The sequence below is a fragment of the Furipterus horrens genome, unplaced genomic scaffold (genome assembly GCF_987537825.1).
Source record: "Furipterus horrens unplaced genomic scaffold, mFurHor1.1.pri manual_scaffold_1, whole genome shotgun sequence".
In the NCBI taxonomy this organism is placed as follows: Eukaryota; Metazoa; Chordata; class Mammalia; order Chiroptera; family Furipteridae; genus Furipterus; species Furipterus horrens.
The window spans coordinates 48618231-48645597 of record NW_028327171.1 but is presented as its reverse complement, the minus strand read 5'-3'; the positions used below and the strand labels follow the sequence as shown (position 1 = coordinate 48645597).

At 42.8% G+C, this 27367-nt stretch overlaps 1 protein-coding gene across 4 annotated transcripts in view; it reads right to left on the bottom strand.

Moving 5' to 3' along the window:
- Positions 1–27367, bottom strand: part of LPP (LIM domain containing preferred translocation partner in lipoma) — a 646088-nt gene that overhangs the window by 572968 nt on the left and 45753 nt on the right. For 2 of the 4 annotated variants that reach the window (XM_090275238.1, XM_090275243.1), the window contains exons 2-3: positions 25726–25835; positions 12181–12304 (exon numbers count right to left, since the gene is read on the bottom strand). The gene's annotated coding sequence lies outside the window, so the exon portion shown is untranslated. Of the gene's footprint in view, positions 1–1168; positions 1756–12180; positions 12305–21594; positions 21719–25725; positions 25836–27367 lie in introns of those variants that run through there. The other 2 variants (XM_090275244.1, XM_090275247.1) reach the window with 2 other exon arrangements.

Sequence of the window (27367 nt, the reverse complement as noted above, 5' to 3'; positions counted from 1 at the left end):
CAACACTCCTTTCCTTACCCTCCACTCCCTGCTCCTAGAGGCCCTCAAAATCAAGGCTAGCCTGTCCCAAGATCATCTGTTACTCTTGTGGCCACAACACAGAATGGTAATCCTCTCCCAATATGATCCTGATGAAAGTTTTCCCTTTTCATACATACAGACCTTCCTGTTCTCAAGCTACCCCAAAAAATATCATCTTGGGCCCAGTATACATAGCCCATCATTCAGCATCTTAACATTTGACGCTTAAAAGTGACAGGTATAAATGAGCCGTGGACATGAACAACAGGGCAGGGATCGACTGTGGGAGAAGGGGGTGGGTGGGACAGGTGAGAGCAATGGCAGAAAAATGGGACAACTGTAATAGAACAACAATAAAAAAAAGAAAAGAACAACAAAAAAAAAGAACAAAAAAGCGAAAGGGTCCTACTTTTAAGAATATATAAAAGATACACAAAATGTTTCTTAACTGGCTTTGATCTCCAAATCTAACTTTTTCAGAGGATCATTTGTAAGCTAGCCATAGGGGTAGTTGGCTAAGTGTTCATTTGATGTCTGATTTTGTGTCTGTCATGTCTGCAAGGACAGAAAAGCTCCTGTCATGCCCCTCCTGCCAAACCCAGGTCTGAGGAAGGAACTCCAAAGAAGGCAGACACTTCCTCTCCCCAGAGCAGCCCTGCCAGCTAACTAATGCCTACAATCTGAGTGATGACTGGTACATGTTTCTTTCCAAGGATGTTGCTGGTTTAAAATGCTAATTACTCAATGTTGAATGATTTGAGGCTAGGCTCTCAATCTCTCTGGACATCAGTTTCTTTTTCTAGAAAATAAAGCAATCAATTCGGTAAGTTTTGGACTTCCTACTGAGTCTGAAATTCTGTGTCTAATTATGAAGCTCCTGCTGCCAAGTGGTCTGCCCCTGTCCCTCTTAGTTTTTTCATCTGCTCTCTCTCTCTCCCTCACACACAAACACACACTCGCACACACACACATGCACACACATACTTGCCCTCTCCAGTCCACTGCCTTAGAAGGCAAGATGCAAGCAATCCCTACTCACATTCCCCATCACTGTTTCTCCGCTTGAGATTTGACACCAAAAAGATTTTTAAATCAGTCTATGAGATAAAAATGAGATACATGGACATTACTTACACACAGACCTCACCTTCAGATGAGATCCTCTGTACACTCCAGCAGCCTCTGCATCAGCCCAGGCCAGGGAGGCCATCATCTGCCAGGGTCCCAGATGCTCAAGTCCAATGGCTACCTTGTACTCCCTGAGACCTTGAACAAGTCATTTTACGTTTCTGGGCCTCAGTTTCCCTAACTATAAAATAAAGTGTTTGGGATAAAATAAATGCCAAAGTATCTGCCAATTCTGACATCCCACTCTAGAGCTCTGAAATTTCATTAGAAATCAAAAAGCAAACAGTCCCCAAAGCCCTTTGTCTTGCACTGGTGTTTACCTACAGGGTCCCCAGATAAATGGAAGTGACTTTTTGCATGATCTTGCACAATAAGTAATAATAGCACATTAATAGGAGCAAATAGTTCTAATTTGTGTTTGTTTATTTGTTTATTTCCAGGCTAAAGAAGTTGCAGGCACCACCTGTCAATGGCCTTTGGAGATTCCATGATGCCGCACCCCCGTCTTTTTTTTTTTTTTTTTTTTTTTTTTTTTTAACAATAGCGCAGAAGTTCAGAAACTAAAAAGGTGAATGTGTAAATCACACAGTAAAAAAATATGAAGCCTGAAATATTGAGAAAATGATTTAGGAAAACATTAAATAAATAATACCGCATCTTTCTTTAAAACGGTTAAGATGTTAAGAAGGGCTGACATGAAGTAAAAATAAAATAGACCACAGAAAAGACTGATTTGCCTAGGATCCCTTTCAGCCGTGTCATCAGCGGGAATAGCAAATACTCATGTTTCTATTTGTTGCCCTCAACTGACATGCTTGGTCGTTTGTTTTGTTTTAAATAAAATGGGGAAGCAACAAATATATTAAATCTATCTGCAAAAACCCATATTTGCATGTGAAAAACACAAGTGGGTGCCTGAATGGGTGATTAGGCATGCAATTGCCCATCTGCACCCAGGGCCCCAGCCTCCCCGCAGGTGTGCCGATTTCGGAAGCAGAGAATCGGAGAGTTCTCCACCATGGAAGGTGACACAGAGGAGGGAAACCAGTAACCTCCGCCATGGGACCTGTCCTGAGCTGCCCACCACTACTGCTCCAGCTCCCTGTCCACTGCCCTTGGATCTTAAAGTTGAAAACAAGAAGCCCCTTCATGTCATCCTTTTGTTAGATTTCTATAGATTCTTTAAATCACATAGGCAATTTTTTTTTCTGAACATCTTCAATGTGTGCTTAAACAAACATTTGTTGCTGCAATTATTTTTATGAGCATGAGTGACCTCCTCTCCTATACTCTTCACCTTGGTCACTGCACTCCAGCCAAAGTGGCGCCTCACTTTTCTGACTTTTCCAGAAAGTACCCAGCATGCCTCTGCCTTAGGGCCTTTGCTATAGCTTTCTCTCAGCCTAAAACATTTCCCCCCTCTTATCTCAGGTTCACTGCCTCAAGACCGTCTCAGACCAATGAATTTAAACCTGTGCCCTCCCTACCCTCTGTACCCTTAACCTGCTTCATGGTTCTTCCGAAAAACAGATTACAACCTAAATATTACATACTTACTCCTCGGTTTTGTAAATTATCTGTCACCATCAAATAGGTTTATTTGATTTTGTTCATGGTTCTGCTCCCAGCACCTGGAAGAGTGTCTAGCACACCGTAGATGCTCAATAAATAGTTGTTAAGTTAATGACTCATCATTATCATTTGCAAAGCACCACACTTAGCACCAAGAGTCTGCTTACAGAATAAGACAGGATCCGTGCTCTTAAGTTTCTACAATCTAGTGGAAGAGGAAGCCTGAAAATCTACTTCTGTAGCAGAGCACAGCGACATGAATGTTCTCCAGTGTATGCACAAAGCACTCTGATAGTATGAAAAAGCAAGCTGTTGGCAGTTGAATGCTAAAGGAGGGACTGAGGAAGGCCAACGGAACAGAATTCTCTGGAAATATCTTTTTAAAAAGCACAGAAATCATCCTCAAAAATGCATTCACTACAAAATATTACTAAGACATCCTCAGCTAGCCTCCTTTCCTTCATCAATAATGCTAAATGGGACAAAAGACTGCCCAAGATAAGTCAGCATTTATGTGTGCCAACACCATGGAGAAACGAAGAATCACTTTCATCCACAAAGCCTTCATTTTAAAAAAGAAATGATTTAAATGCACACAAAATGTTCCTTCTGAAAATTCCAGACTCTCCAAACTCTACAGACAGGAATGACCTTAATGAACAAGTAGCCCAACTTCTTACTCCCTCTACAAAGGACCTATCGGCATCAGCTTCTGCCTAAATACCTGCAAAGAGTCTGTGCTCCCTTCGATGGCAGAGTCTTGCTCTGCTCCTGCCTCCTCCCTCCCTTCTCTCTTCTCTACTCTAACCACTTCGGATTCTCCTTGTATCACTCAAAGGCTCTGGGTTCTAGTGCTGTCAGCCATCCTAAACTGCCCTCTTCCTTTCTCTTCTCTGTCTCTCCCACTGCTCCAGGCATTTTTTTTTTTTTTAATTGCAGCTGACCTAGCAATTTAAACTGCTTAAGCAATTTAGCATTCTGCTGAGAACTAATTTTGTCTAGGGTTCGGGGAGGGGCACAGAGAATCCAAAGGATACATAGGTTAACTCCATGAGCCCTAACCCAATAAAACCCTGGCAAAGTCAAATAACTTTGTGACCTTGATCTTAAAATACCATCTTTCACAAAAATTAACTCTTTGGAAGCAAAGAAAACAAAGAGGTAAAAAGCATCTCCTGACCCACTCCACCTCAAAAAGATACCGAATTTGGGGAGTGTTGTTCATTGAATAAACAATGACCCCTCTAGTAGTGTTTATCCCAGTTTCTCAACTCCCACAGCCAGCCTATACAGATAAACACAAGATTAAAATACGTAGTTTTTAACTATTGTTACCTGAGAATTGGGTCTAGCCACTACTTGCTGTGTCACCTTGGGCAAGACATTTCAAGTCAGCAAATCAAAGTATCCCAGAAAGTAAAACAAAAAAAGATCTCCAAATATTTAATCCAAAAATAGCCAAGAGACCTCTTGTATGCTTCTACCCTCCCTTCCCCATCCACAGTCATTACAGATATTGCTAATGATCATGGACTCTTTCCTACTCAGTCAGGACACAGCTTCAGGTTCCTTCTCAACACAAAACCTCAAGGGGCCACTACCAATACACTATACGGCCACATGAAATGAAATCCAAACCATGAATTCTTCAGATAAAGAAATTTGACGCTCAAAGATGGGCCATGACCTCCTCACGTCTCAGGGTTAGGAGCAAAACGGGAGCTACAAAGGCCCTCCAAAGTCACTTTTCTCCCTAATGTTGATGTTCTGTTACTCTTCCTGAGAGTAGGGAAGAGGAGCTTGTTATCATATTAAGTTGTAAGAAGTACAACTTAAGAAGTAAAATATAGGGTTTCTAAGCAGAGGCTGAAGCTTCAGAGAGGCTTGCAGGAAGAGGAGCATTTGATCTGGCCTGAAGAAGTTTGCTATCTGTAGGAACCAGTGCACTGTATGTATCTTTGGCAGAAGAAAAGTCCGAATCAGGGAAGCATTTCCAACAGAAGGAATAGTAGCATAAGCAAAGAAATGGCAAGGACTGCTCTGTGCTGAGAGGACCCCATGGGCTGCTGAGCAGAACAGCAGCCATAACAAAGGCCACGGATGAAGGTAGGGGGAGGAGGAACGAAGATGATAACAAGATCATAAGAGTCACCCAAAGTCTTTGTTGTGTTTTAAATGCTGATTTTTTAAGTTGATTTAAAGACCTTGAGACTCATAAATAAGAAAAGAAGACAAGGGGAAAGTGGAGGAAAAGTAAAGAATATATCACTATTTTCAATGGGAAAAAAGAAGAACCTTGCTATGAACTATATTACAGGAACACTTTCATTATGTAAAAGCCTATTTTGTTTTCTTGTCATTCTTAGATTACATCATAGAGTGGCTACAGCCATCTTGTACCATATTATAAATAAATCACTAGCTTAATCATGGAATGAGCCAGGGCCCTAGATTTAAGAGGAAAATATTAGATCATTTTAAATAACTGATATAACTCAAGCCAGTTGCCACTGAAGCAGGGTGAAGTGATGTCATCCTCAAGAAGTCCAGAGAAGAGCCAAAGAACGTCAGTGCTGAGCCATTTACAAAGGAAGAGGAGGCTAAGGGCAGCTGAGTGGAGCTTGCCCTGTGGACTAGACAGACAATCCTGTCATGAAAGCCAATATTTACTTTTAAAGTAAGGATCCCCAAGAGGCCTTCCTCATGAACCATCATGTATGAATATTTTGCTCCCAGAACTACTATATTTCCAAATACCAGAAAATGTGAGCATATTATGATGTCTGTATTCATATGTTGGAAGCAAAAGTGTAAAAGTTAAGGCTCTTTGTTATTCAGGAAAATATGAAATCAGGGTCACATATGCAAATGCCACAGGTCTGGTCCAAGCCAAGGGGACAGTACAAAGCGGGGGCTTTGAGATAATGGCCTGACAAAGAACTGACGGTGGTTTTTAGCAGGTACAGGCTATGAAGGACATCAAAAACTTAACGTCTAATGGGCACCAACTATATACTAAGTACCATACTCAGAAACTATAAATGTTATGCTGTTTTGTGAGCACTAAAAAAACTGTCAGGCAGGTGCTATTTGCTCCATTTTTTTTTTTCAAGTATGAAAACCAGCTTAAAAAATAATTGACAGGTAAAATTGTGCAGTTTCCTACTCCAAATTTTGCTTTACATTGTTACCTTCACCCAACGAAAACTATTCCCTACTAGGGACTTCTAATAAAAACAAATAATTAATAAGAACACCTTGAAAGCACTAAAAGTATAAAAAATGTTGAGAGTTGAAAGGGGCCATGAAATTGGGGAATAGCATAAACATTCTGGCCACAGACAGTCTCAATAGCCAAAGTTGGTTTGCCTTATTTTGGCAGTATGCTACTAATAAGCTTGACCATTATTTTAAGTCTTCCATTTCCATTGATGTTTTTTTAGGAATGTTAAGGTGGACTCTCAGGGAACTTGTCATCGTCTATAAAATGCACTGCCAAGCTTGGTTTAATAAAAAGCCTGTTTTGGTAGGGGGAAGAGATGGATGTTCTGGAAAAGAACTTGCTGCCAGACAGAAGGTATTGGCCGAGGTTTTATGTCTGATCCTGTCACTCTCACAGTAACGCTGTATATTGGCTCACTGTTCTTAATACAAATGTTATTCATAACTGCAGAGACACACTGTCTGAGCCAAGCAGTACTGATTTATGCAACTTTTCAGGACATAGCAAGACCCAACAGGAGATGGAGACCCTGAAATTTACCTAAAGGGACAACATAAAGGCTTAAGGCTGCAAAGTTTGACTGCTTCTCTCCATTGAGTTTCTAGGACAAAGTAGAGGCTACAGAAGCAGAGAAACATGCCCAATGGGTATACAGACAGATTTTGACACACAGACTGAGCAGAGAGGTAGATGAGAAGCATTGAGCCAGAGTCAGAAGAGTCTTAGATGGCTGTTTCCATGGCTGCCAAAGCTCCATGATCCTGAAAAAGTCTGTCCCCTCTCTGGGTCTTGGTGTCTCACCTGAGTTCAAGCAAGAACATCCAGATATTTCCACCCAAAGCTAAAGAGGGTAAAAATGTAGAGGTATGGCAGCACAGCATTAATTGAAAACTTGTATTTTTCCTCTGAAAAACCATGCCAATTTTGTACTCTATACTATTATATATCAATTTTATACTGAGATTTTAAATGGAACTTAACCACCAAAAGCCTTCAAGTGAAACTGATTCACAGAAGTGTGCTGAGTTTATTATGTGGACCCCAGGTGACTCCCACACCACGGCACATGACACACAACCTAGGCAGCTCCTAAGCTGGCCCTGTGTAAATCTGCCCCTGGCATTCATGCTCCTCTGCAATTTCTCTCCCCGACTGTGGGCTAGATTTAGAGACTTGCTTCTAGCAAACAGAATGAGGCAGAGGGAACAATGTGTCACTTCCAGGATTAGGTCACAAAAGGCTTTGGCTTGCATCTCTCGCTCCCCTGCTCTGAGGGAAGCCAGGGCCATGTTGTGAGCTGCCCTATGGGGAGGCCCACATGGCAAGAAACTGAAGGCGGCCTCCAGCCAGTAGTCAGCAACCAAGGCTCTCCGTCCAACAACCAGTGAGTAACGGAATCCTGCCCACAGTGCTATGAGTGAGTTTGGTATAAGTCCCTGCTCCTTCTTCCTCCCTGAGCCTTCTAAGGAGACTGCAGGTCCAGCAGACACCCAGACTGCAACCTCGAAAGAGACTGTCAGGCACCCACCTGAGCTACTCCCGATCCCTGACTCACAGAAACTGTGAGATAATAAACATTTTTTTGTCTAATTTGGGGTAATTTTTATGCAGCAATAGATCATAAAGATAGCATCTGAGTTTGACATTATTTTAATGGCCCATACCAACTCCACCACTTTTCATGAGGCCTGGGGAGTAGACTATGGAAGATTCACTGTCAGAAACTCTGAGAAGGAACTTCTTTGCCCCAGAATGCAGACAGTTTCTAGTCTGGTAGCATATACTCAGGCATGCTCTGGCCACACAGAGATGACGAGGGAAATGTCAGTGCAGCTCGAGGTCAACATGACACTTGCCACTACAGAACATTGATTGGAATGAACTTGCAAGGCTAGAGACTCCTTATCTGACCAGCTTTATTCTGCTATTAGCTAAATCCACCCTTAGAAACTGTCTAGCCCTTGTGAGCCAAACTCTGGCCAGAGGTACAACCTACCAACCCCCTAGGCTTATGTCGTAAGACTCCAAGGCTCACTGAGAAGTTCTGGGATCAAATCTCTTCCTGGAAACCTTTCCCAATGTTACCAATTCTTTCCATTCCCCAACCTTTCATCTGAGCCCCATGAGATCGGAGGCTATAAATTACTTACCTTGATGTCCCAATCACCTAATGTGAGGCATGAAACATATGTGGTGATTAATGAATGTGTATTGTAAACAATACTTTTCTAAGATATATTTCATTTTCATGCATATGTCTTTCTAACTAGACTATAAGCTTCCCAAGGTCAGGGACTGTACTTAATTCACCGAGGTATCCTAAACATCTTAAAGTTCACTGACTTCCAGGCAAAGACCAGAACACTTGCTGTAAACCAGAAGTAGACAGTTGGCAGCAATCTACAAAGGACTCAGAGGCTCTGCCTTCATTCAGCGTCAGATCCTGTCTACTGCACAGTAATCCAATGAGGGAAAATCTGAGAATTCCCCTGACTTCCCAGGGCCCTCCCCAAGATAGAGGTATCTCCACTGTGCTCAGGTCAGGACACAGAAGAAAGGGGAATTAGGAGGTAGAAAGCAAGAGCAGGAAAGAGAGAGATAGCTCTTCTTTTTATATTCATGGGCAGCAAACACCTCATACAAGACATCCTCAGGTTACAGAAGAACAACAAAACCTCGAGAGGCTGGACGTGTCCCTGCTCAGACCTAGCAAGTCCTTTTGCAATTTTTGAAGCAATAACATAACGGCAGCAAAAGCTGACTAAGCAGATGGTCACACATGCCCAAAAACCACCTGACCAAGTGATTGTAGGGAGCCAAGACATTCACCTGTGAAAGTCAAGTGGAAGTGACCTATGCTTTGCTTCCGGTACAGACTAATAACCGATTCTTCTGAGAACCAAAGAGGAAATATTAAAACTGAAAGCCCTTGGCTACCGTCAACAATTGTACACTACTATCAACAGAGGGAAATAATTTCCTTCCTGACTCCCACTGGGCCAGTCATGCCTGGAGCAAAAGGTGTGATTAGCTAACCAAACAAACAAGAGACAACCAGGCTAGACCGTAGCTTCTAGGAGAGTTCTCAAGCACTGACATTGTCTCCCATCTACCTCTCTCCACCTCTTACTGTCTAGAGCAACCGGTGTGCCACAAGAATTTTTAAAACATGCAATAATACCTGACTCTTTAGTCCAGATCACAGACTTCTTTTCCCTTAGATTGTCAAATTAAAAAACGACAACAGCCAACACAAAATTAGTCATCCCGTGTGAATGAATCAAAATTATATTTATTATTTTTTGGTCAGTTGGGAAAAAACTACATTTTTTTTTCTGGTGTGCCACAGAATTTTAGTAATTAGTTTATGTGTGCCATGAGATGAAAAAGGTTGAAAATCACTGGCCTAGAGCAAAAACAAATATGAAAAGTAATACTAATACATGATTTCATGTCAACTTCAATCAGCTTCATTAAGCAAGATTTCAAATCTAGCTCCTTTCCAAGACTGAGAGCAAATCAGTACCCATTCACCCCTGGGGATGATGGGGTGAAAGATTAGGAGAAATGATGTACACTGTGCACCACACACCAGACAGGGTGTTGAGGACTGCATGTGAGATCACATTTTTCTCTGTATTCAAGATGAGCCTTTAAAATAAAGAATGAAACAACTATAAAAACCTACCACATATGGACCACACTTTACAGTTTGCAAAACAGGCTGTCATCTAATGACCCGCTTGCTCTAAACAAGTACAAGAGGTAGACAGGGTAATGATCAGGGAAATGAAGGCAGAGGGATCTTGTTCTTTTAGGACTGCACATCTCTTGTAATAATTGTAAAACCTTCTGATTCCCATCCCGCCATACTTGCTGCCTTTTTGTGAACTCACAAACTTCTTAAGCCAGACTGGTCCCCAAAGCCTCTCTCTGTCCAGTCATTTCTTCACCCATCTGTGCTAGAATTCCTAAAATGCTCCAGTAGAGAACTGGCCAGTGCCTGATGAACACCCTCCGGAAAAGACACACAGTACCTTCGGATTTTTGCTTTCTCTTCATGAAAATGAACTGTGCACCTATCATGTGCCAGAGATTCTACTAGACTCGGGGGAAACACTCATGAACAGGAGATGCAGTCACTCTTCTGCCTGGGTTTTATCATCGTAAAGGCCATAAACACATGTGCCCTGCATTCCGTCTTCTCTAGGATCTCATTCCGGCAATAGTTCCTGGTGGGACATCATTTCCTGTCCTCTCGGCATCCTTGTGTGGAGTGTCCATAGTCCGGTTGCCTCAAGTTCCTTTCAGAGGATGAGGTAAGGACTAACTAAAATCTGACACTTAGGGGAGCTCTGACAGGACGGTCAAAAGGTTTATGATCGCCCACATAGCTTTAGTTCTATCTCCTTCCTAATAGCACCCAGATATTCTTTTGAGGAACCACCACTTCTCCACTCTGTAGATGCCATGAAATTAGGGTAGGAAGACTTCAAAATTCAGAGCAGAGCCCGGCTCACACATGCCAGTTAGTACAGTGTCTTTCTTGTGGCCTCGATGACTGATACAGAAGTATGCAGTGACCCAAGTCTTGGGCATATGGCAAATAGGAGTCTTCTTCCCCAAATGGCAAGGGGACAGCCTACAGCCCAGGTGGCAGCAAACAGCCATCTCATGACCACAAAATAAATCATCCAAACAACAAACCCAACACAAAAAAGAGGGCAGAGCAAGAAGCCCAGGAGAGACAGAGCCGAGCCCTGCTCAAACAGGACCTGACGCCCACATTACCTCTGACCTGCTGGTTGCCAGTGGATACCCCACCCACTTTGTTGTCAGTAACACACTCTATCTAATGTGCCTAAGGCTGCATCAGTGTTTTAGTGACAAAATCCTCTGCTGGCTCATAATTAGTTACAGTCAACAAGAAGTCCCATGTCTCTTCCAGTTCACTCCTGTGTGGGTTCTCCCTTCCACTGTCATTACGCACTAGATTTTTTTTTTTTTTTTTTTTTAATCCAAATGTAAGCCTCCATGTTCATCACAATTTAATTTCAAACCCTGAAAAAAATCCAGGAGGTAGAACAGGTAACAAAGATTCACATTTGATGCTTAAAGTGTATGCTTGGGGCAAGGCTTTCAAGACCATGTTTGAAATTTAAACAGGCTAAACTGTTTAAAAATCAAACCAGTGGTATCCAGCCTTTTACATTATGCAGATCCGTAGGTGCACAGAAAAGAACCATGTTCTTTTAAGATGTATTGATGAAGAAAACTATAAACTGAGCCACATTTTTAAACGAAGTTAGGTTTTATCAGCCACAACAGCATCTTCTTTGTTTTGGAAATCTGCATCATAAATATGGCAATAGGTATATTTTATTCAGTATAAAGCCAGTGCTTGGGGCTCATATAGACTGGCCCCGAGGATGGGGGCCACAGGTCTAGAATTCTAAATAGAAGCCTTTCTCAGAATCCTCCAGTTATTTTCCTCAAGTCTCCTCACAGCCCAGGGTAGCCCACAGCATGGATTCTCTTTCCCACCCCTCTTTGCTAGAACATGATGTTCTAGTCTACCCTCTAAACACAGAGGAATTCCAAAAGACAAGGGGAAGCTTACCTTACCTCGTCACAATTCCTTTTTCTGAATGTGCAACAGGATTCAAATTCAGATCCCAATGAAGTTCTAGCAGGCCTTTTAAGACACAGTTTCAACTCTTTGCCTCCCCTAAGCAAAGTTAGCCTCCCCTACCTCAAAGGATTGTTGTGAAAATAAAAGGAAATCACAGAAGAAGCATCTTACACAGGGGTAAACTCAATGATATTATTTTCTCTCCTCACAAATGTCCATAGGACTGTTCATTGACATTTTCATTTTGGTCTTCAATTTCAAAAATACCTCCCTCCATGCCAAAGAAGAAAGAAGGAAGCAGTACAATTATTGGCAACCAGAAATCATCATTACTCCAAATTTTATTCCAATCTCTTCACGCCAACTTCCAAGAGCTGAGTCCTGCCTTTTCTTTGCCACACATTGTATTAGCATTATTATATTTTGGCCATTGCCAATAAAATTAAGAAAAAAAGAAAGAATATTTTGGTTTTTCTGTAGTTCTTAGTCCACGCTTGTTATTAGTGTCATGTTTTATCTTCATTGAAACCCACTGATTTTTAAAACTTATTAAAACTTGAACATTGATTTTTTTTTTAAGTTTTCTTTTCTGCATAGGACTCACCAATTGAGGAAAAAGTATCTTCCCTCCAACGAGTGCCCAGTAGAACAATGAAAAAAACCCTAAATCAAGAGGCAGATGAGTGGATTCCAACCTCAGTTCTGTTTCTGAACCCCAGTGATCCAACCTGGAAGAAATGGGAGAAGGAGATTGTTCGTGAATCTCTAGGTTGATACCAAGCTTGAAACCCACAAATCCTGTGGCTCATCTCTATTCCTCCCAAGCCCCCAGTCAGCTCCTGGCACATTTATTTCACTAATTTGTCTCAGAATGGTGGGGAAAGAAAATGCCAGTACCCTAGTGTTCATCCTCAGCTCTCCAGGAAAGCAGCGTCACAGTAATATCAGAGATGAAAGAGACTGATCAATTAGTTAGATATATCTTAGACAAGAAAAAAAAATTAGCAGCAAAATCTGAACTACAATAAGTAAAAAGAAACAAGGAATATGAGCTTGGAGACGAATTTCTAACTATAGAACCTAGCAAGCCCTCCGAACCTTAAATTCACTTGCCTGAGAAGTAATAGCCTATAAGTAGCAGACAGCTCGACAATCTTGACACATCCCAGTAAGTCCACATTACAGGTTTTATTTAATTAAGAGCTATTACTTTTTTACTAAAGATGATGCAATATATATTCCAAAATACACAGATGCCAAAGCAGTGGGCTATTTTAAATGTCATATATATATATATATATGCAGGAGAAATCCACATACAAGAAAAACTACTACTCCTACTTTCATTGTTATTAAAAATATTATTAAATCAATCATACAATTGTTTCACATATATTTTCTCATTCAGTCTTCAAATATCCATATAAGATCAAAGTTGAGAGGGACCTTAAAAAATGACCCACCTCAACTCTTCCAATTGACAAGAGGAGAAGCTGGGGCCAGAGTAGGGTAGGGAGGTGGCCACTCCAGAAGCCCACCATGAGTGGCAGGGCTCCAATCTGGGGCTCCAATCCAGAGCTTGCTCCTCTGGACCCAGTTGCTACCATTTTGACAGAGAATAAGGGGACTCATTGGGCAGAGGTACTTTCCCTTGGTCACACAATCAGCTTTGGAGCAAAACACCAAGTTCCACACCCAGGCCTCTGAACACCTGCTTCAGGGCCCTCAGAGTACAGCCAGAGCAGAAAGAAATTAAATTAGGAAAATGGAGCATAGTCAAGATGAACACAGCAAAGCAATGCATTCATTTCCTGAGAGCTAACGGTTTTCAAGGACAGTAGAATTCTCAAACATGCCCTGACAGTGTGGCTCAGTTGGGTGGCATTGTCCCACAAAGCAAAAGTTTGCTCATTCGACTCCTGGACAGGGCACAAGCTGGGTTGCGTGCCAGGTCCCAGGTTGGAGGTGTGTGCAAAAGGCAACAAATGGATATTTCTCTCTCATGTCCATGTTTCTCTCCCTCTCTTTCTGCCCACTTTCCCTTCTCTCTAAAAATAAATAAATAAAATCTTTAAAAAAAGAAAAAAAAAGAATTCTCAAAGCCATTCCACTGAAATGAGAAAAAGGCATAATTTCAAACTTGCTAAGGAATCAAGTGTTAGCAGCATTGGAGCCGCGGACAGTGCAATCACACATGGAAATCAAAAGACAACCCCCACCCCCAGGGCCCTAGGAACCTAAGCTTTCCCTTGCAGAGGGAGATACAAATCACAACAGTTTCTACAACAGCCACCAGGGATGTCTGACTTCCTTCCCCATTTGCTGAAAGGCAAGGCTCTCCACCTTGGCCCTAGGGCAATCTCTCACACTTGCCAGCTTCCCTCTGTGCACAAATGAAAGTGGCCTCTCCTTTCCATAGTCAGCTTCTCTTTTAATAATGTTTTTTTCTTTTTTTCCATAAAGAGAACAAGCAGCTTTGCTAAAGAACCGCTGTGAAATGATTGAAGTTCCCATGCAAACAAACCATTAGCATAGTTCAAATGCAATTTAAATTACCAGTTGTTAAAGTGCTCCTCAATTTCCTGGTAAGTTTCCAAGGAGAATTACATGCTATATACTATTTAATTGGTTGTTTTCTATTTTTTAACATCCATTTATCCCCCCTACCACTCTTACATTTCAGAAGTGTCTATAAAAGCTTCCCTTTAAAAAATTATACATTGTTGAATAGATTAAATCTAAAGATTGAAAGGTATCAGAGAAACAGCTGCAGAATTATGCACCTCAGCAACATTGACGGTTTGACACCATAAAACATGCAAACTTTTAAATCTTAGGAGTCATCTCGTAGTGCCGTCATTTTTCACAAATGAAGACACTGAGACTCCGACGGGGAGAGGAAGGGTTTGCTCCACTGGTCAGTGGCACAATCATGAACGCCCAGCCCTGTGCCTCTTCTTCCCACCACCACATGGTTGGAGAAGATGCGGGAAATACTCAATGAATTTTCCAGTCACCGTTTATTACAAGAAAATACAAAGTCTTCTTCAAATACATTCCTGACCTCAAAAGCAGAGACGAGCAAAGGCAAATATCTCCCCAAAGGGAGAAAAAGGAAGTAAAGGCTGTTGAATGAGCACAGTCATAGAAGTTTGAAATGCGCAGTTCTTGGCAAGAGAAGTCAAGACATTCATCTAGATTCATTAATCAGGTCATGAGGCTTCAAGACTGATGGGTTCCACTGCATAATCTAGCCTGGGATGAGAGAGCCTGACCCCAGAATGAGAGGCTAAAGGATCAACAAAGTAAAGTCAGGTCTTGTCACATCTGTAAATAGGAAGAATTTCTGGAGGCCATCGTGGGTACAGGATGAGAGGTTCATGGCTACATATCAAACTTGTGTAAGTTTTTACCCCCTCTGAGCTCAAGCTTCCCCGTCCACAAGACGGGGCTAATACCACCTATCCATCAGGGAGTACATAATCGTGCCCTGGGACTCCACATCCAGCATGCACTGCAAAGAGCCCGAACGAAGACAAGCTCATGGCAGGCATAGGTCACTGTCTAATTATGATGGGCCCTGGTTTCCAGGGGAAGGGGTTTTTATTCAATGCCAAAAATGCTATAAAAATGTTATAAATGAAAATAAATAAACTTATAGTCAGGGACATACAGCTGAATATACTAGGAAAATAATGACTGTTTCAAAGCAGAACTGTGGCATAGTTTCAGCTTCACTTGGGATTCTGGGCTCCAGTGCTAAGGCCATGTATTGACCTTTCAGAACCTGTGCCAAAATCAAGAATAGTAGGCCTTCAGGTCCTTTCAGGTCAAAGTACAGAGGGACATTGTTCTCTGGCAATGACTTTGGGAGTTCGGACTTCTATACCTAATTCATAGATCCTGATCTTCTTGAGAAGAGGCCCTATAGCTCATTAATTTAATTCTGGGCCCTAGCTGGAGCAGAAGTGCCCCTAGTTGATGACTAGAGCATAGAGAACAGGATTGGAGTCACAGTATCAAAAGACCTGCACTTAATTCTTGGATTCTCTACAAATTAACTATTCAATCCTGAGCCAGACATTTCCTTTTAACAAAGGCACAGTTTCCTTGTTTGTAAAGTGGAAACAATCATACTTACATAGCTAGGTTCCTGTGAGAATAAACAATTTATTTGTGAGATCATATATAAGGATATATGTTTCTACAAGCAGGCTGACATGTTTAGAATAGGTGCTCTCCTTGAAAGCCACGGTGTTTAATAGGGGTAGTGGAAAAACTGCATAATCCTCCTGGTGAAGTATCTAAATCTGGAGTTGTCAACAATTTTTTTCCCCCGTTGAAAATTGAGCTGTATTCCCCAGGCAAGTCATTACATCTTTTTGTGCCAAATTGTTTTCATCTTTTAAATGACCCAGTAATCCCACTTTGGGCAATATACAACAGGGAATAATCCAAAAGGAAAAAAGACGGCAATTTGTTCGTAGATGTTATTCGTAGTGCTATTTCTAGCTGTTTCTATATCCTTCCATTACAGCACTTATCTCACTGTGCTGCAATTATCCACTCCCCTTCCAAACGCCTCCAAATTATCTTTGAATCAATCCCCAGCACCTACCACAATGCCTGGAATACAGTAAGAACTCAATAAATGTTTGTTGACTAAATGAATGAAAGTTTCAAAGAAAATCAAGTGAGCAAAAAACAAAATAGTTTTTAAGAGATGATATTAAAGAACCTTTTTAAAAAACTGGTAGCTATAGACTGCAAACTATTCAAAGAGGAGTGTGTGAAGAAGCCCCAGGAGCAAATCCCAAATGATTTAATTTCTGATCTCTGAGCATCTCTAGGCTTGGGCTGAGTGTAGTACAAGATCACCATGAGACCTCCAGGGGTGTGAGGTCACATGTGAGCAATACCTTACCTGGACTAAATTGCCTAACTTCTCTGAGACCAGTTTATTCCAGGTGGAGCATTTTCTGGAAAGCCCAGCACATTAAAAGGAATTACGGGGAGCAGGTAAGGGCCAGCAAGTGTAAATTCACAGGTAAATGAAAGAGGAGGGCTGGAAGGTGCCCTTGGACCAGGGTCTTGAAGCCAAGGTGGGGATTTGAAGTCCCAGTTCTTTCTGGACTCCCACTAAGCCTTCCAGATCCATCTTACAGGGTGGTTGGTTGAAGCCTCCTCACCAGGGAACTTACTGGAGGCAGGAATCTCTACAAGAACAGACAACACATCAAGGAAAAACACTAAGTTAAATATGGCCCATAAAGTCAACATCGCTCTGAATGTCCTGTATTCTTGGTGGGAAAGAATGCTTTATACAAATACCCAGGGAAAGCAAAGGAAGCGGCTTGTTCTACAGGGCTTACTTGGGGGCATTCCAGCAGCTCTTAGCCAGGAAGTCAGAGGCAGGAAGCCACTGCCCTCCATTCATTGGCCAGAAGCTCAAGGTTAGAAATCAAACCAGGGAGCACACTGACTCCTTAGTCCAGATCAGCTGCAAGTCTGTGCACCCCCCACTGTATATGCTTTCACCTTCATCAGGATCTCCCAGAGTCCTGCCCATTGAACTTGACTTCTCTCAAGGATACTGCACTTGACATCCTGTAGTGTAGACAATCCCTCCAAAACATGTCATGAACCCGTTCACTTCTCTCTGACTCACTACTGCCATAATCAAAATAACTACCACCTCCCAGCTGGATGATTTCGAGTCTCCTCCTAACCTTCTTGCTTCTACTTTTTTCCCTCCTTGCAATCTGTTCCCCCCACAAAAGCCAGAAAGATAAATCAGGTGTTTCCCATCATGCTTAGACTCAGGTCTCCCCCAACCTCCACTCTAGCTTATGAACACCGCCCAGCCCCTCCCAGCTCTTGTCTCAGGCTTTCCCCCTGTAGCCGATGACTTCCTAGCACACTGGACTCCTCCTGCTCCTCAAACACAAACCCATTCTCACACCACGGCCCCAGTATTGACCGTGGCCTCTGCCTGCAGTGCTCTTCTGACTTTTACATGATTGGCTTCTTGTCACTCAGATTTCAGCTTAAACAATCACCTCCCAGAGCCCTTCCTCCATTCACGCAGTCAGAGTGCCTTATGTGAATCCTCCTAAGAGTTACTTAATCATTCTCTCCTGTTTATGTGTTCATTTATTATCTGCCTCCTCTGCACACCCCTGCTGGAATGCAAGCTCCAAGGGATTGTTGTTGCCTCTGTCTTTTTCTTAAACCCAGTGCTGGAACAGCGCCAAGAACAGTACAAGGCACATGAGTGGGAACCCAATAAAGATTTAATAAAATTAGAAAAATGCATGCCATTGATGAAATATACCTTACAGACTACTGAAGGGCAAGTAGCCCAGAACTGTGGCTAGCATCCCAGGCTCCAGAGTCAGACACGGATCACTAAGGCTTGCACTCAGGAGCTGTAGTAGTTTGTGCAAGTTTTCCCACTTCTCTAGGCCTTACTTTTCTCAGGTAAAGTGGGGATAACAGCACCTAGTTTGTGGGAGTGCTGGGAGATTTGAAAGTAATAAATCATGTATTGTGCCTAGCATAGCACTCAGCACAGAAGAAATGTTCGCTACCATCACCAACAACCCCATCTTCCAGGTGGGAAAATCAAGACTCAGAAAGGAGCACGCATCATCACCAAAGTTAAACACAAGTGAGCCCTGGCTGGTGTGGCCCAGATGGTGGGGCATCGTCCCATAACCGAAACGTTGCAGGTTGGCTTCCCAGTCAGGGCACATGCCTAGGATGCAGGCTCAATCCCTGGTTGGGTATGTACGATCCCTGGTCTGGGCACGTACAGGACGCAACCAATCAATGTTTCTCACATTGATGTTTCTCTCTCTCCCTTTCTCTCTTTCTTCCTCTAAGAAGCAATGAGAAAATGTCATTGGGTGAGGAATAAAAAAACCAAAACAAAACAAAACACTGAGTGAGCAGCAGAGCCAAGTCAGAAACTCAAATCTTCAATCTCTGTCCACAGCCCAGCTGTTCCTTAGACATAACGACGAAATACCTGATATCATGTCACTGATTTATGTATTTTGCCTTGTTCCAGAAAGGATCTAAAGTACCTGACAAAAGATGTGCACCATTCATGATCTTTTCTTATAGTGAAAAAAAATGGGGAGGAAGATGGAAAAATAAGATGAAGAAAAGGGACCAGGGTTACAAAAACTAGGAGCCATAAGTCTCCTATTCTGTTATAAAAGGGCATCATATTTTGGCCCTGAGATCCCCAGAAGTCAAAACAAAACAGAGGAAAATACCTGTGGACATTCCTGTAGGACACTTGGCTATTGAAATAGCACCACAATATATGAAAAGAGGTGCCACTATCTAGTTGAGAAACACACTGGTTTTTCACACTCTTGTCAGCTAAAATCCAATGTCCGCTCACTCCTGATCACATGCCCTCTGAAGTCACACTACTGGGCTCAAATCTCAGCTCTGCTACTGATGGCATGACTTTGGGCAATTTACTTAACACCTTGAAGCCTCAGGTTCTTCCTTTATGAAATGGAAGTTAAAAAAATAGTAACTTAATGGGTAAAAGAAGGGGGGTGAGGGTATATATGTACAAGGGAATGTTATCCTTCCTTAGAAAGGAAGGAAATCCTGACACATGATACAACAGGATGAACCTTGAAGACATTATTCTAAGGGAAATAAGCCAGTCACTCAAGGACCAACACAGCATGACTGCACATCTATGAGACCCCGAGAGTAGTCAAATGCATAGAGGGAGAAGGTAGACTAGTGGTATCAGAGGCTGTCGGGAGCACAGAATGAGGAGTTAATGCTTAAGTGCGTATAGAGTTTCAGTTTTGTAAAATGAAAAGCGTTCCGGAGATTGGTTGCACATGTGACAGTATTTAACCCTACTGTACGTCCTAAAATGATTGAGATGGTAAATGCTACATTTTGTGTACTTTACCAAAATTAAAAATAAAATAAAATAAATAGTATATATCCGTGGATAGCTGTAGTAGTGACTTGAAAATCTAGGTCAAGTGCTTAGCACCATGCTTAGTACCAGGAAGTAATTGATTTGTATCAGTTCTCCTTATTAACAAGAATAGCGTTCACATTGGTACCACCAACCCTAAACTCTTAGTGCCCCTGTCCATCAGCACCACAGCAGAAAAATATCCCAAGCCTTCATTCCTCAAGGCAGCCTCCTCCCACGCCTGAGCAGGGCGTCCAACCCCCACCCAGCCACAGGCCATGCATACAGGTACCTGAGAGTCTCTCCCTCCAGGGCTCCAGAGTAGCTTAGAAAGCCACATCCCCTCTCTTCAACACTGACCAGAATAAACACAACTCTCAGAGCACTTTTCCCTACTCTATCAAAAACTGCAACCCAATGCCATCGGCATCAAAGTTCTTCCCCAAAACATATGTCTATCATCTTCCCCTGTATTGGAGTAAGGGACCCCCCCAAGTTGACTGGAAACTGAACTGACCACATAGAGTTACTCATTATGGGATCTGGTGAACTGAACTAAAGTGGTGCCCTCCTGGTCTCTGTCAAATGCTGGCACTGCATTAAAGAAGGCTAGAAAAATGAGAGAGAGAGAGAGAGTGTGTGTGTGTGTAAAATCTACTCGAGAGCCCTAGCTGGTGTGACTCAGTGGATTGAGCGGTGGCCTGCGAACTAAAGGGTTCGATTCCCAGTGAGGGCACACGCCTGGTTGCGGGCCAGATCCCCAGTTGAGGGCACATGAGAGGCAACCACACACTAATGTATCTCTCCCTCTCCTTCTCCCTCCCTTCCCCTCTCCCTAAAAATAAATAAATAAAAATCTTTAAAATCTGCTCAGAATCAGAGCTCAACTTTGAATGGGAGGGAAAAGTACTCCAGCATTCTTGCAGCTTCAAGAATACTGGCAGAGGCTTAAATGGAAAGCCTGCTCAATTTCTTTCAAGACCCATTCACAATTCCCATGGTCACAGATAAAACTGAAATGAAGGGCTCCACTATTCAGCTCTGTGTTTTCGACAAGTTATCATCCCCTTTCAGAAAAGGAAAAGATATAGGCAGCAAAGCAGATCAGAAGGCAGCAGCTCACACTCAGACAACATTCGCATGATCAAAAGCAGAAAAAGATAAGTAGAAAACAAAGAAGGGGAAAAAGTAAAAGTTTCAAAAATATTTTCAGGCATCTAAGCCAATGTAACATGATTGAAAGAGGTCTGAACGGGGAGGATGTGGTTCCAGTTCTCAGTTTCTCACCAATTAGATCAGTAAATGTGGGCAACTCTGGCGTCTCTGACTCCCAATTTCCTTGTCTGCAAAATAGGCATATTTCCTGCCTTTGCCCGAAGGAACAGCTTTTGTGTAGTGGAAGGAAGAATGGACACAGGGTGAAATTTGTGTTCCAATCCCACTTAATTAGCTATGTACCTGCAAGGCAAGTTAGCTGGGTACTCTGGGCCTCCACTGCCCTCTGTCATGCTGTAAAATGAGACAGGACAACTGAATAATCTCTAAGTGTCCTTCCACCTCTGCCAGTCCATCAAAAATACACAGATGTCCCACATACCAGGTGTTTTTTCCAAATTGTGGATGGTGTGCAAATGCTATATAGCAACATGCCGCATATTCTTACATCCTACCACAGCTCTGTCTTTTGAGCTAAAACTATGTCTGCCCAAGCAACCCCAAACACCCCTTCTGTCTTCTTGTTTTAGCCCTAGCAATCAGACAGACAACACTCCCAAATTATCTCTCCACCCAGTTCAAGCTCAGCCTCAGGTGGGAGAAAATATCTAATTTTTTTTTATACACAAATAGAATGTTTCCTCAGGCATAGCCTTGCTCTGAAACCCACTATGAGGAGTAATCCCCTGAGAAAGCAGCTGTCCACACCCCAAATAAAAGCACCAGTGCTCTCAGCAACAAGTCCCATCTCCGGCGAGCGAGCCAGCTGTCTGTCAGGGCTGTAAGCTCAGGGTCTGGGAGCAGAAATGTCATTCGCTCTGGCAATAATGAGGTACTCACGCGACGTCAGGCCTCACAGGCAGCTGGCCATCCACTGGCGCTCACTTCCTCTCACACACCCCAAGTCCCATTGCAAGAAGGTGATCCCAGGGCCAGAGGGGAACAGCACTGAGGCACTCTCTTCTCAGCTTCCAGAACAAGGGGCAAAGGAATGGAGGGGAGGGATGCAGGCAGAGAGGGAGGTGGGGGAGGGGAGCAACTTTGTTTCTGGAAACAAGAATTCAAATCCTGCTTCTCCTAAACCCTGAGTCACCTCCTTCTCTTCCAATAGATCAGTGTGGTGGGTAAACATTTCCATATATGGGGAAGCAGGCTGGAGGATGTCAGAAAAATCACCCTTCTGTCCTCTGGCACTTGAAGAACATGCCCCACTTAAGATAGAATTCCTTACTGGGAGTAAATGATTAACCCCAAAAGAAGTGGAGTCTAAGCTGTTCCTCACGCTCCCCAGCCCAAACAAGGAAGGGACTGGTTTGAAAGTCTGTAAGTTCACCTTAGGAATGGGGTCACCTAGAATGCAACTACATTTATGACATCAATCTATTAATTCAGGGTAAGGGGAGGTATTTGGGGGGTTTCACCTGAAGAGGTCACCGAGAATCCAGTCTGCATTTGTTTTAATGACAGTTGAGTTCCTAAAATAATCCCCACTCTTGGACCCCAATCCCTGACTCTCTTGGGCAGAGAATCCTCCTGAAAACTTCGTTTTGCATGAGTTCTTCATAAGACAGACACCAGGCAGGAAGACCCGGAATAAAACCAGACTCTCAGGAGAACCCTGGGTGGGGGTGGGGGGAATAGAAGGGTGGAATGCCCAATTTAATTTGTAAGATCAATTTCAATCTAAGTTCCTGAGTAGTAACGCAATGACTAAATTGGACCAGTGAAGTCAGTCAGGAATGAATCTGGTCTAAAATAACTCCAGACTAATTTAGAGAAGGAAAAAGGAGAGGGATGAAATGTAGCAGGAAATGGTGGTATGGGTAAAGAGAGGTCAGCTCAGAGACGGAAAGCCATACCTTGGCTTCCTAGTAGTTCTGTTTCTTAGCATGATCTTATTCTACTTTTGGCTGTAATGGCTTTCATACATCAGATGAGCCATTTTAGAATTATAGCCCACTTCCTGGTCTTTGGTCCTATACCATGAGGCTCCTTGTTCTCATCCTCAGGGAATCTTCTAGTAACAAAGAGCACTGGTCAGAGAGTAAGGGAACACCAGCCCTAAGTCTAGATCAATCACTCCTTAAAATCTGGGACAAATCCATTCTCCTCTTGCAGCTTATATTGTCTCATCTACAAATTGGGTAGCTATCCCAAAATTGTCCAACAATGTGCTCTAAAAGCAATCTCTACTTGGTCTAGACAAATAGTCATGACACATTTATTTTGATTACTCGTTTTTGCAAGCACACCACAAGTACCTGAAAAAATTGCAAACATTTAATATTTATCGCATGCTTAATCAATGAACACAAATATAAGTGACTATTAATAAGATAACAGGATCACAGTACCTACCCCCACTAGAACCAGACAGAACTCAGTATAGAATTCTCACCACCACAGTGTCCAAGGGGGTCCCAGAGGCAGGTCTGAGAGGGTAAAGAGATGGTCCTCACAAGTAACTCAGAAGACTAGACCAGCCATCAGACTTAGTGGTTCTGTAGAAAGATTGTCATCTTATCAAGAGCTCAAAGCCCTTTCTAATATTACAATAGGTAGATTTTAGCAGATGAAAGAGATATTCCATGAAAAAAAGCTGCTCATGGATGGCCTGGTAATTCTGTAAACCAAGGACCGAGGAGGGAGCTACAGGGATAGTTATGAAAACTAGAATGATAAAATCTGCATCTACCCTCCATTTTGCAAGTAGCATTCAGAGATCAGTGTCCACATTCACAAAGGGGCTCTTCATTCCCTAATGTAGGTGTACCTCTCTTCCCCTTGACCACTGAAAACCACTGGATCAGGGATCTCCAGAGGAGAAAAGACCATAAAGGCCACTGAGTCAATGCTCCCTCACCCCACCAATGAATCCCTCCATGGTATCCCTGAGGTCTCCAGTGAGGTGAAGATAATCTCCTGAAGCTGCAAATTTCATCTTTCCAACAGAAAGTTCTTCCTTATATGGAAACAAAATCTGGCTCCCTATGGAGCTATCTAACATCTCATCCCTCAGTTACTCTAGCTGTTTCCTGGCCATATCACATTGTTAGCTCCTAATGCATTTGTTGCCAACTTGAAATCCATTCTTCTTAGGTTTTCCAATAAGTGTACTGCTAAGGACCCTGTTCCGCATATATACTGCTGGCCTTATGGATTCACAAGACACATCCTATTAAATCCCAGTCATTGCGAAATGGGAGGAGTTAGGTTTTCCAGAGCAGTTCCTCTCCTGCCTCTACCACATTGCCATGCCACATCCCCATCCTGCGTGGACAAAGTTCAGGAGCGCACATCCCATTTCTGCCTCCCCACTCCTGCTCTCCAGTCCTGCCAGATCTAAAGCTGCCTCCCAGATACAAGACTGTTCCAAGCCACAGGAAGAGAGAGCTCTGTAGAACAAGGGGGGCTTCCTAACACAAGTGTTCTCAGCGGCCTGCATACAAGAGAGCAGGGTCACTCCGCTGACCCACGGCGGGGAGCTGGTGATCCTTGACAGCTCCAGCACCACTCTGGACCTTACTTACACACAGGGGAATATTCTTTTCTGTCATAGTTCTGATGGCACTATTTGGATTTAAGGTATAAGTAGCAATGATGCCTCACCTTAAAAGCATGCTTTACTGGTTAGTAAATGCTTTCCCAGAAAGTCTTATTTTCAGTAGTCCCTCTCTATACCACGGTTCACTTATCGTGGCCTCACTGTATCATGGGATTTTTTTAAATATTATATTTAATTATTTATCACAGATTTTTAGCTATATTGCGGGATTTTGCGGTACTGTATACGTATGTTGTTAAAGTTACGTAGGTTTAAGAGTGTAGAATATGTTTAAGAACATAAGTAGTGTTTATAAAAGTGTGGAAAAGGTTAGTAAGGGAGTGGGAAAAGTTAATAAGGGACTGGGAATGGTTTATAAGTGTGTGGGAAGGGTTTATAAAGCCTTAAAATATTTATAAATACTAAAATAAATGTAAGGTTCCTACTTTGCGGATTTTCACCTATCATGGGGGGGTCTAGAACGTAATACCCACAATAAGTGAGGGAATACTGTAATCCCTCTGGCAATTGCCTTTGGAGGCAGCCTTCTACCTAATTCAGTGATATGAATACTGTGACTCAGAGAGGTTAAGTATACTCCCGAGGTCACAGCAAGAGGAAGTAGTAAAAGGAACACTACGTCAGATTCCAGGTGCAATGCTCCTAGCTGAATGACCTCTAAACAACTGTTGAACTTTCCAAACCTGGGTTTCTACCCCTGAAAATTAGATTAAAAGAGACACTCTGTCTACCTCTCAGAGCAGTTGTGAGAATCAAAATGAGATAATGTGAGTGAAAGCCCTCTGAAAGACCAGGAAGGCGGTACAAAAGTGTAGGGGATCACCGTGTGATTACTTGTAAATGACTGCATTCCATTACAAATTCAAAAAGCAGCAAAGTCATTTTCAAGACAAGGAAACATTAAGGCTCTGGGAATTAAAGAGTAATAATCTGATGCTCTACAGGGTTATGTCTATATACTACTCACTCTTGAAGTTGAAGGGCAGCAGTGACTGTGAAATTTTCAACTGCACAGCACATATGTCGACAGGAAAGCTCAAGACAAACTCTCCCTTTTCAGCCACGAGCAAATGCCAGGCCAAAAGGAGGCAAGAGAGATGGACGTTTGGAAGACCCCTGACAGTCTTAGTTGCGGAAACGTGACTTGCAATGTTTTCCTTGGAGAAGCTGTTAGAAGCACAGGCTCCAATCTCTCTGCAATCCTCCCGCAGGGAAATATGCAAACAGTAAGGAGCTATTTACCAGAGAGCACTAAGGAAGCTCCCAAGCATGAATTATCAAGGACACAGGATATTTCAAGTTGCAGAAATCAAAAAGATAGAAATTCAAATCCACTGAAAACCTCACAGCCACTCCTTAAGATTTGGGACAAAGTCTTAGGACAGCAAAAAGGCCTATTTACATACCAGAGGTCCTGCTGCAGGTCACCTGGGACCCAGAGGGCCCCCAGGAAGTTCTGATCTGGCTTCCTTCAGTCCTCTCCCAACACAAGAGTAATCAGGATTCTCTTCAATTTCTGCAAAGATCCAAGTCATTAATGTCATTATGAAGGGGCTGGATTTTCCCCAGAAATCCATCCCCAAGGCATATGAATACAGAGCTCAATGATGATTGTTTTCTGCTTTGCATTTTATCATTGGTTTCCTTGTGCTTAATGCTGGAGAAAAGCACTAAATTAATTTGTGACACAGGTGTGTGAGCACTAGTGGGCGAGGTGGACAGTTGGGTGGAAACAAACAAGAGATAACTCGGAAAGGTAAACTGAAGCCAAATACCATAATTGTTGCCGGTCAAGACGATTATAGTCTATTTCTAAAAGTAGAGTGCTTTTTTGAGAAGCAAAGCTCTAATCACACCACTGATCAGTTTAAAAAACAGTCTCTTTGGCTCTTCACTGCCAAATAATAACAATAACAACTGTAATGAGTGTTTGTACTGAGCATTGGACTAGCAGCAGGTTGCATGCATTATGCCATTTAATCCCATCAACAACCTGGTGAGCTGGCCGGTCTCATTCCCACATTACAGATGAGGAAAGGAAGACTTAAAAGAAAAATTAAACTGCCAATCCCAGAGATAGTAAGTGGAAAGTCACAAAACAAGCAACCCCTTACAATTCTTTCCAATTTCTGACCTTTCCTGTTGCCTAGCCTCTCCCTATTCCACTTCTTTGAGATGAAATCATCCTGATGCAACTATCACACATAATAATCATATATAACAAACATAACTATCTCCAAAAATACTTGACAAAAGTCCTTACTTGTTTCTGCCTCCTCACCAGTCCCCTGACGTCAGCAACCTCGCCTGTGTTCTCGCCTCTGTGTACACAGTGAACACTCGATAGTCACAGGTATTCAGTGAGACAATATGTTTGCAGGTTGGGCCAGGGAACTAATCTCAGTGAGGTTCCCAAGGTCCAAAGGGGTGACGTAGCCAAGTTGAAAGACACAGGTCAAGTATCGTGCACATGGGGCAGCCTGAAGCTCCTGATGGAAGCTTCACAGAGGCTGCCTTACCTTTGACCTTGCATCCAGGTGCTCCAGAGGCCTCAGAGAGAGGCGGACAGGAAGCATATCTCCTTGAAAAAGAGGAAAAGTTCCAAGACCCCTCACAACAGTGACTTGCTAAGCCACCTCATCTCTCAGACTTAGTAAATAGACAAACGAGGCTAGCACAGTGGGTTCAAACTTTCTCTAACAGCAGAGCTCTTCAGTTTGCAAAGTAAATAACAGCAGAACCACTCAGACTGGACTCCAGAACTTCCCTCCTCTTCTCTCACCATGTATCACCTCCAATCCCCCACCCATCCCCCACCCCAGGCCAGAGCCCACTCCTGCAGTCTCTCAAGCTCAGGGGAGCACCGCTTGAAAACCACCAGCTGCCTGAGCTCTTCACAGTACCTTCTGGCTCTGATCCCTGTGACCTCCAATATCTGAGACATGCCTCCTTAATAAGCAGCTCCGCACTTATACCAGTGAGACAGGCCCTGTGTAGTGTAACAGGGGAGAAAGGATTCTGCAACTAGGAAACCTGGATTATAGTCTA